The sequence below is a fragment of the Choloepus didactylus genome, chromosome 3, assembly GCF_015220235.1.
Source record: "Choloepus didactylus isolate mChoDid1 chromosome 3, mChoDid1.pri, whole genome shotgun sequence".
NCBI classification, from domain to species: domain Eukaryota; kingdom Metazoa; phylum Chordata; class Mammalia; order Pilosa; family Megalonychidae; genus Choloepus; species Choloepus didactylus.
In genome coordinates, this window is record NC_051309.1 from 85239048 (window position 1) to 85251439 (window position 12392).

The 12392-nt window shown below is 34.8% G+C and overlaps 1 long non-coding RNA gene across 1 annotated transcript in view; it reads right to left on the minus strand.

Annotated features, from left to right (window-relative positions):
• The window catches only part of LOC119528768, a 46370-nt gene extending 34403 nt beyond the window's left edge, over positions 1–11967 (minus strand). The window contains exon 1 of the long non-coding RNA XR_005215763.1: positions 11882–11967. This is a non-coding gene — a long non-coding RNA (uncharacterized LOC119528768). The remainder of the gene's footprint in view (positions 1–11881) is intronic.
• Between the last annotated feature and the right edge of the window lie 425 nt (positions 11968–12392).

Below are 12392 nucleotides of genomic sequence, written 5' to 3' on the forward strand. Positions count from 1 at the left end.
CAAAATCCTGCAGAATCTAATCTAACTCCAGGAGTCCATTCAATTTACTCTTACTGACACCTAGTCTCCTCTGTTACAAAAATGGTCTCCAAACTTTTCACAGTCCATGTTAACAGTGAATGTTTTAGCTCCAGCCATCACCCAACAAATTAAAATGAGTCCTTCTTAAAAAGCAGTATGTTACCATAATATCTCATTTTTCAACAAAGAAAACAAAAACCAAGTAAGAATAACAAGCCTCTCATTGAGGAAAATTTAAAAATCCCTTAATACTAGGAAAGCTTGTATTTTTAAAGAAAGGACAGGCAAAGATACGGTTTGGCATAGCTAATAAAAATGCAAGTTAAGCAATGGAAACTGACTATTTTTTCCCAATTACAAAAGTGAGAAAGAAATCGATGGCATGTGGTAAGGTGTCCATGTATCTAGTTTAAGAGGTTCATGACCCAGATGGGAAAGCTCAGTGAGGTACAAAAGTCATGTTTTGCTGGATGAGCCTTCTGGATATGTCTGGATGTGTGAACTGAATAAATATTTAAAACTATTCACATTGATTTTGGTACATTTAACACAATTGAAATTTGAACTTTATTACAGGGATTCCTAACAGAAAGGGATTTTCTCTTTCCTGTTCTGGAGTGTGCCCATGTTGCCTTTTTTTCTTCTTGGGTGGGATGGAAAACAAGAGGAAGGGAGGGTAGAAAAATTAGATCGAGAGAATGTACAAAATTTCTTTCATTAAATACAAGGAATGGCCTTTTCTGTTGTCATTTTTGTCAAATGGTGAATTTTTTGGCCACATGAGGATTTTGCTCATTTTCTCACTCTATTGCAATTTTACGGTACCACTGGATGCAAGGGATTTACCTTCTATAGATATAGATTGTCTTTCTCAGTCAGACAACGGAGGTGGATAAATATGTACATGCTGCTATACTGATAGATATCTACTATGACAGCCCATCTCTTGTTTGGATGGTTTTTGGTTGGTCTTCATTTGGGGTAATGTACCAAGCCAGTGCACAGGTATAAACATTAACCCTGGAACTGTAAACTTGTTGACTTGTACTGTGCCAAAAATGTATGCAGCACCTTCATACAATTAAGAACCCAGTAGTGATTTAACTAGATTAATGAAATTGGTCATATTATTTCAGTCCAACTGGTCAGTGATGCATTCACCAGAAATTAAAATGCGTACAAGAATATATATTGTTTTCTTGCTGACGGGCAAAACTAGTGTGACATAATTTAATTATCAAATTATTTGGAGTTTTAAACCAACCCTTAAATATTTAAAATATGTTTTGTAGTTAAGGTGCCAGAGCCTAGTTAAAAATATATACACAACATAAAGCAATTAATATTTATAAAAATATAGATACCTAAAAATTATTAATCATCTTTTTATTAAATATATTTTAAAGTACTTTGAAAATGATTTTTTACCCACAACTGGTAATTATTATGCAAACTAAATTATTCTCCTTTGTATTCTTCAAAACATCCAGCATAGGGATTAGTTTTTTATTAGAGAAATTATAGGTTTACAGAAAAATCATGCATAAAATACCATATACCACCCTATTATTAATATCATGTATTAGTGTGGTATATGTAGTAGAATTCATGAAAGAACATTTTTATAATTGTACTATCATTAACAATTCTATTGTTAACAATAGGGCTCACTGCTTGTGTTGTACAGTTCTGTTTTTTGTTCTTTGTTTCTTGTTTTAATTTTTATTCTAGTAACACATACATAACCTAAAATTTTTCCTTTTAAATACATAATATATAATCCAATGTTGTTAATTGAGATCACAATTGTTTTTATTTGGGTTGATGGAAAAGTTTTGGTAATGGCTGGTGCTGATTGTAGCACAACATTGTGAATGTAATTAACAGCACTGAATTATACATGTGAATGTGGTTAAAAGGGGAAGTTTTCAGTCATACATAGGTTACTAGAATAAACATTAAAAGAAAATACATAAGACTGTGCAACAAAATGGACCCTAATGGAAATGACAGACTATAGTGAATAGGACATTTATTAAAATGTTCTTCCATGAGTTACAATAAATATTCCTCACTAATGTGAGGTGTTAATAATAGGATGGTATATGGGAACAATTTAAGCATTAACTACCCCTTCCTTACCCCCACGACAGACCCCAGTAACCTATATTCTAGTTTCTGACTCCATGAATTTTCTTGTTCTAATTATTCCGTATCAGTGAGATCATACAATCTTTGTCCTTTTGTGTCTGGCTTATTTCACTCCATATCATGTCTTCTAGGTTCATCCTTGTATCAGAACTTCATTCCTTTTTCAACTAATTAACATTCCATCATATGTATACACAACATTTTATTTATCCATTCATTTGTTGATGGACACTAGGGTTGCTTCCATCTTTTGGCAACTGTGAATAATACCATTATGAATATTTGTGTGCAAATATCTGCTGAAGTCCCTGCTTTCTATTCTTTTGGGTACATACCTAAAGTGGCATTGCTGGGTCGTATGGTAATTCTATACTTAACTTTCTTAGGAACTGCCAAACTGCTCCACAGCAGCTACAAAGTTTTACATTCCCACAAACAAGTAATGACTGTTCCTATTTTTCCACATCCTCTCCAACACTTGTAACTTTCCATTTTTCTTAAATAGTAAAAGCCATTCTAGTGGGTTTTAAAGAGTATCTCATTTTGGTTTTGATTTGAATTTCCCTATTAGTTAATGATGTTGAGCATCATTTCATGACCTTTTTGAATATTTGTATATCTTCTTTGGAGATATACCTTTTGCCTATTTTTTAATTGGGTTGTTTTTTTTATTATTGAGTTGTAGAGTTTCTCTGTCTATATATATTCTGGATATTAAACGCTTATTGGATATGTGATTTCCAAATATTTTCTCAACTTGATTAGGTTTTTTGACTTTTATAATAAAGTGTTTTGATGAGCAAAAGTTTTTAATTTTGTGAGGTCTCATTTATCTATTTTTTTTTTCTTCTGTTGTTTGTGCCTTGGGTATAAAGCTTAAGAAACTATTTTCTAACACAAGGTCCTGAAGATGCTTCCCTCCATTTTCTTCTAGGAATTTTATAGTTCTGGTCCTTATATTTAGGTCTTTGATTCATTTTGTGTTGATGTTTGTATATGGTGTGAGGTACCTTTATTTTTTGCATAGGGTCATCTAATTTAACCAGTCCATTTGCATGCAACTTGGCACTCCTGTCAAAAATTACTTGGCAATAGCATGAAGGTTAATATTTGAGCACTCAATTCTATTTCATTGGTTTATATGTCTGCCCTTGCACCAGTACCATGCTGTTTTGATTATTATGGCTTTGTAACAAGTTTTCAGATCAGGAAGTGTGAGTCCTTCAAATTCATTCTTCTTTTTGAAGGTGGCTTTTGCTATTCAGGGCCACTTACCCTTCCACATAAATGTGATGATTATCTTTTCCAGTTCTGCAAAGAAAGCTGTTGGAATTTTGATTGGAATTGAATTGAATATATAGATCACTTGGGTGCAATTGACATCTAAACAATATTTAATCTTCCAATAAATGAAAACAGAATGAACCTCCATTTATTTAGGTCTTCTTTGATTTCTTTTAGCAATGTTTTGTAGTTTTCTGCATACAAGTCCTTTACATCCTTGGTTAGATTTTTTCCTAGTTATTTCCTTCTTTCAGCTATTATTATAAATGGAATTTTCTTTATTTCTTCTTCAGATTTTTCTTTACTCCTGTATAGAAACACTACTGATTTTTGCATGTTGATCTTGTACCTGTCCACTTTGCTGAATTCATTTATTAGTTCCAGGTAGCTTTGTTGTGGATTTTTCAGGATTTTTTTGTGTATAGGATCATGTCACCTATAATTATGGAAAGTGTCACTCCTTCCTTTCCAAATTGGATATCTTTTGTTTCTTTTCCTTGCCTAATTGCTCTGGCTAGAACTTGCAGTACAATGCTGAATAACAGTGGTGAGTGGACATCTTTGTCTTGTTCCTGAACTTACAGAGAAATTAGCTGTGTGTTTTTCATATATGCTCTTTATCATGTTGAGGAAATGTCCTTTTATTCATAGTTTTCTAAGTTTTTTTTTTTTTTTCAAGAAGGTATGCTGGATTTTGTCAAATGCCTTTTCTGCATCAGTTGAGATGATCATGCATTTTTCCTTTGTTCAGTTAATGTGGTGTATTACATTAATTAATTTTCTTATGTTGAACCAACCTTGTATACCTGGGATATATCCCTCTTGATCATGGTTTATAATTATTTTGATGTGTTGCTGGATTTGGTTTGCTAGCATTTTGTTTAGGAATTTTTTTTTGCTAGCATTTTGTTTAGGATTTTTTGCATTTAATTTCATAAGTTGTTTTATCTTCTTGTATCTTCATCTGGCTTTAGTAGGAAGGTGATGCTGGCATCTTAGAATGAGTTAGGAGGAGCATTCTTTCCTCTTCAATTTTTCAGAAGAGTTTGAGCAGGATTGGTGTTAATTATTCTTAGAATGTTTGTTAGAAATCTCCTGTGAAGCCATCTGGTCCTGGGCTTTTCTTAGAAGGTTTTTGATTGCTGATTCAATTTCTTTACTAGTTATTGATTTGGTGACAACTTCTAATCCTCCTTTAATCAGTGTAGATTGTTTGTGTATTTCTAGGAATTCTGTCCCATTTAGTTTATCTAATTTGTTGGTGTACAGTTGTTTGTAGTATCCTCTTATAGTCCATTTTGTTTTATGGGGTTAGGGTAATGTCCCCTTCTCATTTCTGATTTTTGTTATTTGCATATTCTTTCTTTTTATCTTTGGCAGTCTAGCTAAAGTTTGTAGATTTTATTGATCTTTTCAAAGATCCAATCTTGGTTTCATTGATTCTCTCCATTGATTTTCTATTATCTGTTTCATTTGTTTCTACTCCAATCTTTGTTATTTTCTTCCTTCTGCTCATTTGGTTTCTGATTTGAGATCTTTCTTCTTTTCAATGTAAGCATTTAGAGCTATAAATTTCCCTCTCAGCCCTGCCTTTGCTGCACCCCATAAGTTTTGATATGTTGTGTTTTAATTTTCCTTTGCCTCAAGATATTTCCTAATTTCCATTGTGATTTCTTTTTTTACTTATTTGTTGTTTACAGGTATGTTGCTTAATTTCCTCATATTGTGAATATTCCATTTCTCCCTTTGTTATTTATTTCTAACTTCATTCCATTGTGGTCTGAGAAGATACACTATATAATTTCAATGTTTCAATATTTTAAAATTTATTGGTATTTGTTTTGTGACCTAGCATATGTCTATACTGGGGAATGACACATGTGTACAAGAAAAGAATGTGTGTTCTGCTGCTGTTGGGTGCAGTGTTCTATACATGTCTGTTAGGTCTAACTGATTTGTATTAAAGTTTGTTCAGGTCTTCTGTTTCCTTATTGATCTTCTCTCTAAATTTTCTGTCCATTATTGAAAGTGAGGTATTGAAATCTCGTACTATTAATGTAGAACCATCTATTTTAAAGTATCTGTCCAGTAAGTCCAAAGCCTGGTCCTCTTTATTGATGATTTGAATTTTTATCTTGTTCCTTTGGATGCACCATCATTTCTTTTTTCTTTGTCTTGTAATCTTTTACTGCACACTATACATTTTAGTATTTTAAAGTTTTAACTCTGGGATTTAGTCCCTGATCTGTCTGTTGCTTAAGTTGGTTCCACCTACTGGATTTGACAGGGATTTTCTTGAATGCCAGGAGCTAATCAAAACAGAGATACCAAGTCAAAAAAACACCTTTTACTGCCTTTGCAAATTAGCTCTGCTTTGCCTAGTGGTCTTCAGAGCTTAGCCCTCCTATCGAGAAGATCAGCCCAAGGAAAATGGGAAGTGCAGTGTCCCCTCTGTCTTATCTGAGCCTTAGTGGAGCTGTAGTCCTGGACCCTGCTTCTTTTCCTGGGCTTGTGATTTCTAGAAGCCTTCGGAATTCCCCATTTACAGTTAACAGAAGTTCCGGTGAATGTCCCTCTACTTCCTTTGAAATAGACCTCCTCAAACTCCTGAGTGCTCTCTTAAGCGATTTAATGCAGGTAGTCCTTGGCTTCAGATGCTTCAACTTAATTGTTTCTCACACTGTCCCAGCTGCTTGTAAGCCCCCTCTCTGCCTTCATGAGAAACTCTGGTAGGGAACCTGAGATGCACTCCAGGCTCAGGCTCTCAGACTTTCACCAAGTAGATTGGCAGTAACATACGGCAGTAACATACATTCACTCCAGTAGCACACAAGGGCCAGTCTCCTCCCTCTGTAAGAGGGCCAGGGACCCACAGTGGGTGTGTTACCTGGCTCTACCCTGTGTTGTTGAGGTGTGGAGGTGGGGCCAGTAAGTGTGCCAGAAGCTTCTTGTATGGCTTTAGAAGCTGCATTTTCATGATTCAGCACTTGTCCAGTTAATGAAGCCCTTAACTCTTTTCTGTTTTGAGAAAGATTACTGGCTTTAAGACACCTCTGCCACATTGCCCTAGGGGGCTTGAAACAATGAGCTCCCTCAGCTTTGGCCTCCAGTGATCTGAAGTAGCTAATCAAAGGTAAAAATCTGTGATCAGACCACAGACACCCCAGCGTTCTTTATGACTTAACCTGGCACCAGCAAGCTGTACCAGGAGCCAAAGTTTTGGTCCCCACTGCTGCCTGCCATGATGCTTGGGGAAGAGGGATGGTAGCCTCTGTGGAGAGGGTGAAACTCATGGGTAAATATCACAATTTTCCTCCCGCTCCTCCTGGACGTTTAAAGTGTTACAGTAGACTTTGGAGTTTCAATGCAGCTGATTCAGACAGTTCCTATCAGTTCAAGAGTTGTTTTTGTGGGGGGACTGATTCCTGGAGCGTCCTAATCCACCATCTTCCCACAATCCTTTCCCAAGATAGAGACTTCTAATATTCGTACAAGGATAGATGACAATAGAGCTATTGGATTAAAACCATTTTAATCTAGATTTTAGCTTCCGTATCTGACAATTATTGCCACAGTAATGCTGTTTAACAAACCATCCCCAAAGTTAGTGACTTAAAACAACCATCATTTATTCCTGCTCACTGGTAAGTTCTTTTTTGACCCTATCTATTTTGGTACTTTATCAAATGTAGCTAGTAAAAATCAGTATATTTTCAACTTTTTGCCTCAAAATCTATACCCCTAATGCTAGGTATTAAATAGGTACTTTTAAATTTTTTTTTTTTTTGAGTTTCCAATGTTCACAGTTTTACCAAATATTTTACCACTGCATAACCTTTCTAAAGACTTGTCTAAAAGTTTCTTTGATGTTTGCTACCCAATCTCAAAGCTAATACCATATGTTTAAGTATTTGTTATGACAGCACCCTACTTCTACCTAGGTACCAATTTCTGTATTAATCAATATTGCCACAATAATATCAATAAACAAATCATTTCACAATCCAGTGGCTTAAAATAACAATCATTTATTCTCTTTTATGTGTTTGCAGTTTAGCTGCAGCTTGGCTAACTAGACTGGGCTCAAGTGTTCTTGGCTCCATACTCCAGGTTGGGTCTGGGTCTGCTCCAGTCTCTGCTACAGACTGGGCTCAGGTCTGCTACATCTGCTATAATTCTGGGGTCCAGGCAGAGGGGGCAATAGCTAACTCTTCTCATGGTAAATGCTGAAGAGGCATGTTCAAACACACAAGAACATTTCAGATCCCTGCTTGTGTCACATCAGCAAACATCTCTTTGGCCAAAGTGTTACATGGCAAAAGGACAGGAATGTATACTTTATCTACCCCAAGGCCATGGCAAAGTATACATGTATAATATCACTAGAGAGGACTAAACAATTGTGACCAATAATTTAATCTCCAACAGCACCCTCCCCCCGCCGTTGAAGTTTCATAGAAGTAACCCACGTTGTCATTACCATAGATTATGGAAAGTAATACTTAGTCTATTTTTCAATTCTACATTCAAAATTATTTTTATATTGTCTAAAAAATCATGTCCATATTAGTTCATATGAAGCCAGTTTAAGGTAATCCTATAATTGATCAGAGAGTTGAAAAGATTACCAAAACAAGGGAAGCAATAATGTCTTTTCTCATGTATTTTTGAGTTATGTGTTTTATGAAGCTAAATAATTTTCTTACAAAATAATGTTATAGAAGCCAAAGAAAATCATTGGATCTGACTTTACTCTCTTACTTATTTCACAAGATTCTTCTCAATACCATTAGAGAATATATGTTGTTAATTCCTCCTCTCAGATACACCAGACAAGCTTATATTAACGATAATTTTCTTAACTGGAATCTAATTCTTTATCCTATCATAGACTACCCAGATTCTTCTGGATCCTCAATGGGGAACTGGCAGTGAGACTAGAAAGTGGCCACAGCTCCAAATCACATTGTCCAAAGTGGAAAAAGGTACTCAGTCCAAATCCAAGTTGGATGGGCAGAACAATGGGACACTTTAGGCAGGGTTTAACTACAGGGAGTCAGATAAGGCAGCTTTGTTCCTAGGTGTGGAGGGAATGTGTCCATGTTAGAGCAGCCAGGCACAGAGGTGTAGAGGCATTTTCCCTTAGGCATGAGAGAGAAGAAAAATTGGACTCTGTATGCCAGGTTGAGGGCAACAGCAACAACTTCAGATCTCATTATTGACATGTAAGAAAGTTCTAAGAATCTGCCATCTTGTTAAGCATTGTCTTAAAACACTAGTCAGTGCGAAAACTGCAACTGCAATAACTGACCCTGGCGTGAGAAGAAGATAAGATAGCCAACACAGACTTTCTTGGGAAATCATCTTGTCTCCCTAGATAAAAAGAATTTTATTCTATTTTCTAATTACATATTATTTATGTGTATGCTTGTAATCAAAATTTCCTGTTACATGATACACTAGCCACAAGAATCAAATAATTATTTATGTTACTAATAAATGATATTACAGGTATAATTATTGTTTTAACTTTTATGTCTTTAAAGCATTTGGAAAACAAATAAAATAGTTACCTCTTCTATATATAAGATTGTGACATCATTTATTTGTTTCTTCTTCACTCTATTCCTAGCTTTCTGTGCTCTGTTCTGTGTGTTGGGAGCTAGAATCCTGGAAACTTTCACAGATCCCCTTGCTAGCTGGCTTCCTATTATCTATTATGTTCTACCAGGAGGGGGTGGGGAGAGCAGTGGCAAGAGCTTAGAAGGTTAAAGGAAAGGAGAAGGCATTTTTCTTTTCCTTTGACTTTTTAGGCTGCAACTCTGGCAGTGGTAGAAGCAACAGGGAAGGTGCAGCTTCCTCCCCAGGAGTAGACTCCAGGTCTCTGCTCAGGTTCCTGTTGTAGAGCGGGTGGAGGCAGTGGGTGCTCCAGGAGCCCCATCATACAGCGCTCTTGGGCTCTGGCTCCAGCAGCTATAGCCACAGGCCTTGGGGTTCTGCAGGGTTAGTTTTGTGGTTTCCTTCAACTGGTTCCAATGGCAGAAGTTACAGCAGTCTCAGCTGCACAGTGATAGTGATGTTGGGTAATTTCCCTCCTCTGTCCTAGGGGTTACAGCAGCTTTGTGCAGTTACTAAACTCTGAGTAACCTCACTATCCCCCTTTTTCTCCTCAAGGCATTCCATCACTTTTTTGTCCAATTCCTTATTACATTTTTCTGTTTGAAATATCAATATTTTCCTGAAAAGACACTGACTGATACAGAGGACATATATTCCTGAACAATTATGTCAAATGGAAATTTTACAGATCAAATAATATTTTAATTGTAGAGAGAAAAGCTTCTCTTTCATAGAAAAAATGAACCATTCTTTCTAATTCAAACACTCATTAAATAATTTATCTGCTATATAAAATCTTATTTTTATATTCTTTTTTTTCTTTTAAAAGTTGGTTTTATTTGTAACTTTATTTCTAATTTCTTCTGCTCCCATACAATTTGTAAATAATTTTGATATTTTTAGAGCAAAGTATACTGTGACTATGAAAATGTACTGTTGTCAAATTTAAGAACTACCTCAACCAGCCTGAGTGACAATGCGGTTTGACTTACTTTGTTTACTTTCTTTTAGAGTTTTGGTCTATACCATAAGAGCTGCATATGGGGTGATATAAAAAAGACCAAATGTCAATTTTCCTGAACAAGGATATACAAAATGAAGAGAATGATATGGGAATTTAATTACATAGGTAACTACTTGGCTTTTATTCTAAAATTGGCAGTGGCCTTGAAACTAAGATTACTTTTGAAGGTAAATTCCAGATGATGCCAAATGTATTCTGAAGGTGTGCATGTGTTGTGATACTACATCTCCTCAAGAATAAACTGGAAACAAGGCACAGAAAGTTCTGATCACATATAAGTAATTTACAGTTACTGTAATCAAATAATTGCATATTCAGGTGGCCATTATAATGCAAGCAATATGATTAATTATAATTAATATAGTACAAATATGATTAATTTCATATTTGTCTGAAACTGGATCCAAGAAGAGCTAGAATGATATTTTGATGTTTAAATTCAAGTCATAGACTTTAAAAAAGGATTCGTGGCTTTGTAAAACACAATTGAATAAAGAATTCCTGGAAATTTTTAGTTGCTGTTAGAAAATAATTTCCAATACTTTATTTTCTTCCTTTTTTTCATAGTCTTCCTAAAATAATAAAATTGGAATCATCATTTTTATGTTGATCTCAATGTTAGTTGGCATATTTATTTCAAATTTAATTTGTTTTAAGTTATGTAAACATCACAGGATGCTAGTCCCTATTTGGCAATTTACATTCTAGTTAAGAGTAAGGTATATTTTGCATAGTTTCAGAACATCAGGATGAAACATAAAAAAAAAAAAAACCTTTTCAGAAAAACCATTTGTCTACATCTATATATCCAGATGTTTGTATTATATGAAGTAACTACTTTTTAATCCAGATGTTTGGTAACACATGAACACAACCAAATTCCTTACATTGCTTTACACCTCAGTTTGCTTGTGTATACAATTAGAGTTTGTTTGGTGTTTAGCAGTAAGATAAGACCAGAATATACATATGATTTTGAAATTTGGGGAAGAAACCTCAACTGCAAATTACTATCACAATGTCATCTTTAGGGATGTGATTTTACATTTTATCTTCTGTTAGAACAAAATTAGAAAAAATCTAAATGTTTAAAATAGGAAATAATTTGGTAAAGTACAGCACATAGCAGAATGATTATTGTTATACTTATGAGGCTTATGTAAAAACACAGAAAGACAAACTTGATATAACATGGAAAGAAACTAAAAGCAGAATATATACACTATACAAAATCAGATGGCAGCTATGCAAAGATATATGCTTTTGGTTGAGTCAATGTGTAAAATGAAAATGAGGTTTGGATGACAGGGTTATGTTTTTGTTATGAAAATATTTGATTTTGTAGATACTTCATTCTAATTTAAATTAAAATGCTCCCTTTATTTTACAGTTCTCCATTTGGTAGGACCCCAAAGCTACAGGTAAGTGTGGAAGACCAGAGATGACGTTACTGTTCGTTAGAGCTAAAATAAGTAATTGAAACAAAAGGATCTTTCTGACTGGACTGAAATACCAAACCTGAGAAAAAATTTTAGGATTAAGATCAATAAAGAATACCTGTTACTTTCCATCTCGTGTTTAGAACTAGCTGAGATAAGGCACAGATGGTAGATAAGTGGAGATAAAAATATTAACTTTGCTCCTGAAAAGCTGACCAAAGGGCCTGGCTTTAGATTTTGGCCATAAGGTCTTGCTTTGTGTTAACACTCACTGCGTCCCTTGATATGGAAACTCAGAGATGGACCACTATAATGGAAGGTCAGACGAGATGTACTTACTTACCAAGAGTGTAGTCTACATCCATCCAAAATGGAAAAGGAAGGAAAAAGAACAGATCCCCGGACTTGAAGTTGTTCCTCAGACTATCTCCATTCACTGTGAAACATTGAGCAATGGTTGTCACCTGCTATGCAGGTCACTATTTGCCTCATCTGAAACCAAAGCTATCAAATGCAATCAGATGAAAATCAAATATGCTACAAATCTTTATTTCATTGCAAACTTGCAAATAAGATCTTGAAGGAAAAGAACACCAGAATGATTTTTTTCTCTGAAGCTTTATTTTACATAATTTCAGTGAAAGAAAAATATCTTTAAAATATCTGAGTTGTGCAGGACTGGTACTAGGTAAGGTAAGTACAGCACTTGCCTGTCAGGCAAAATTTAAGGGTCCAACAAAAAATCTCAGTAATCAACATAAACAATATTTTAATGCACTATTTCGAAAATAATAACGTTGCAAAAAATCCATGATGAACAAAATATAAAAAGGTTAAGTAAAGGCAGGCTCAAT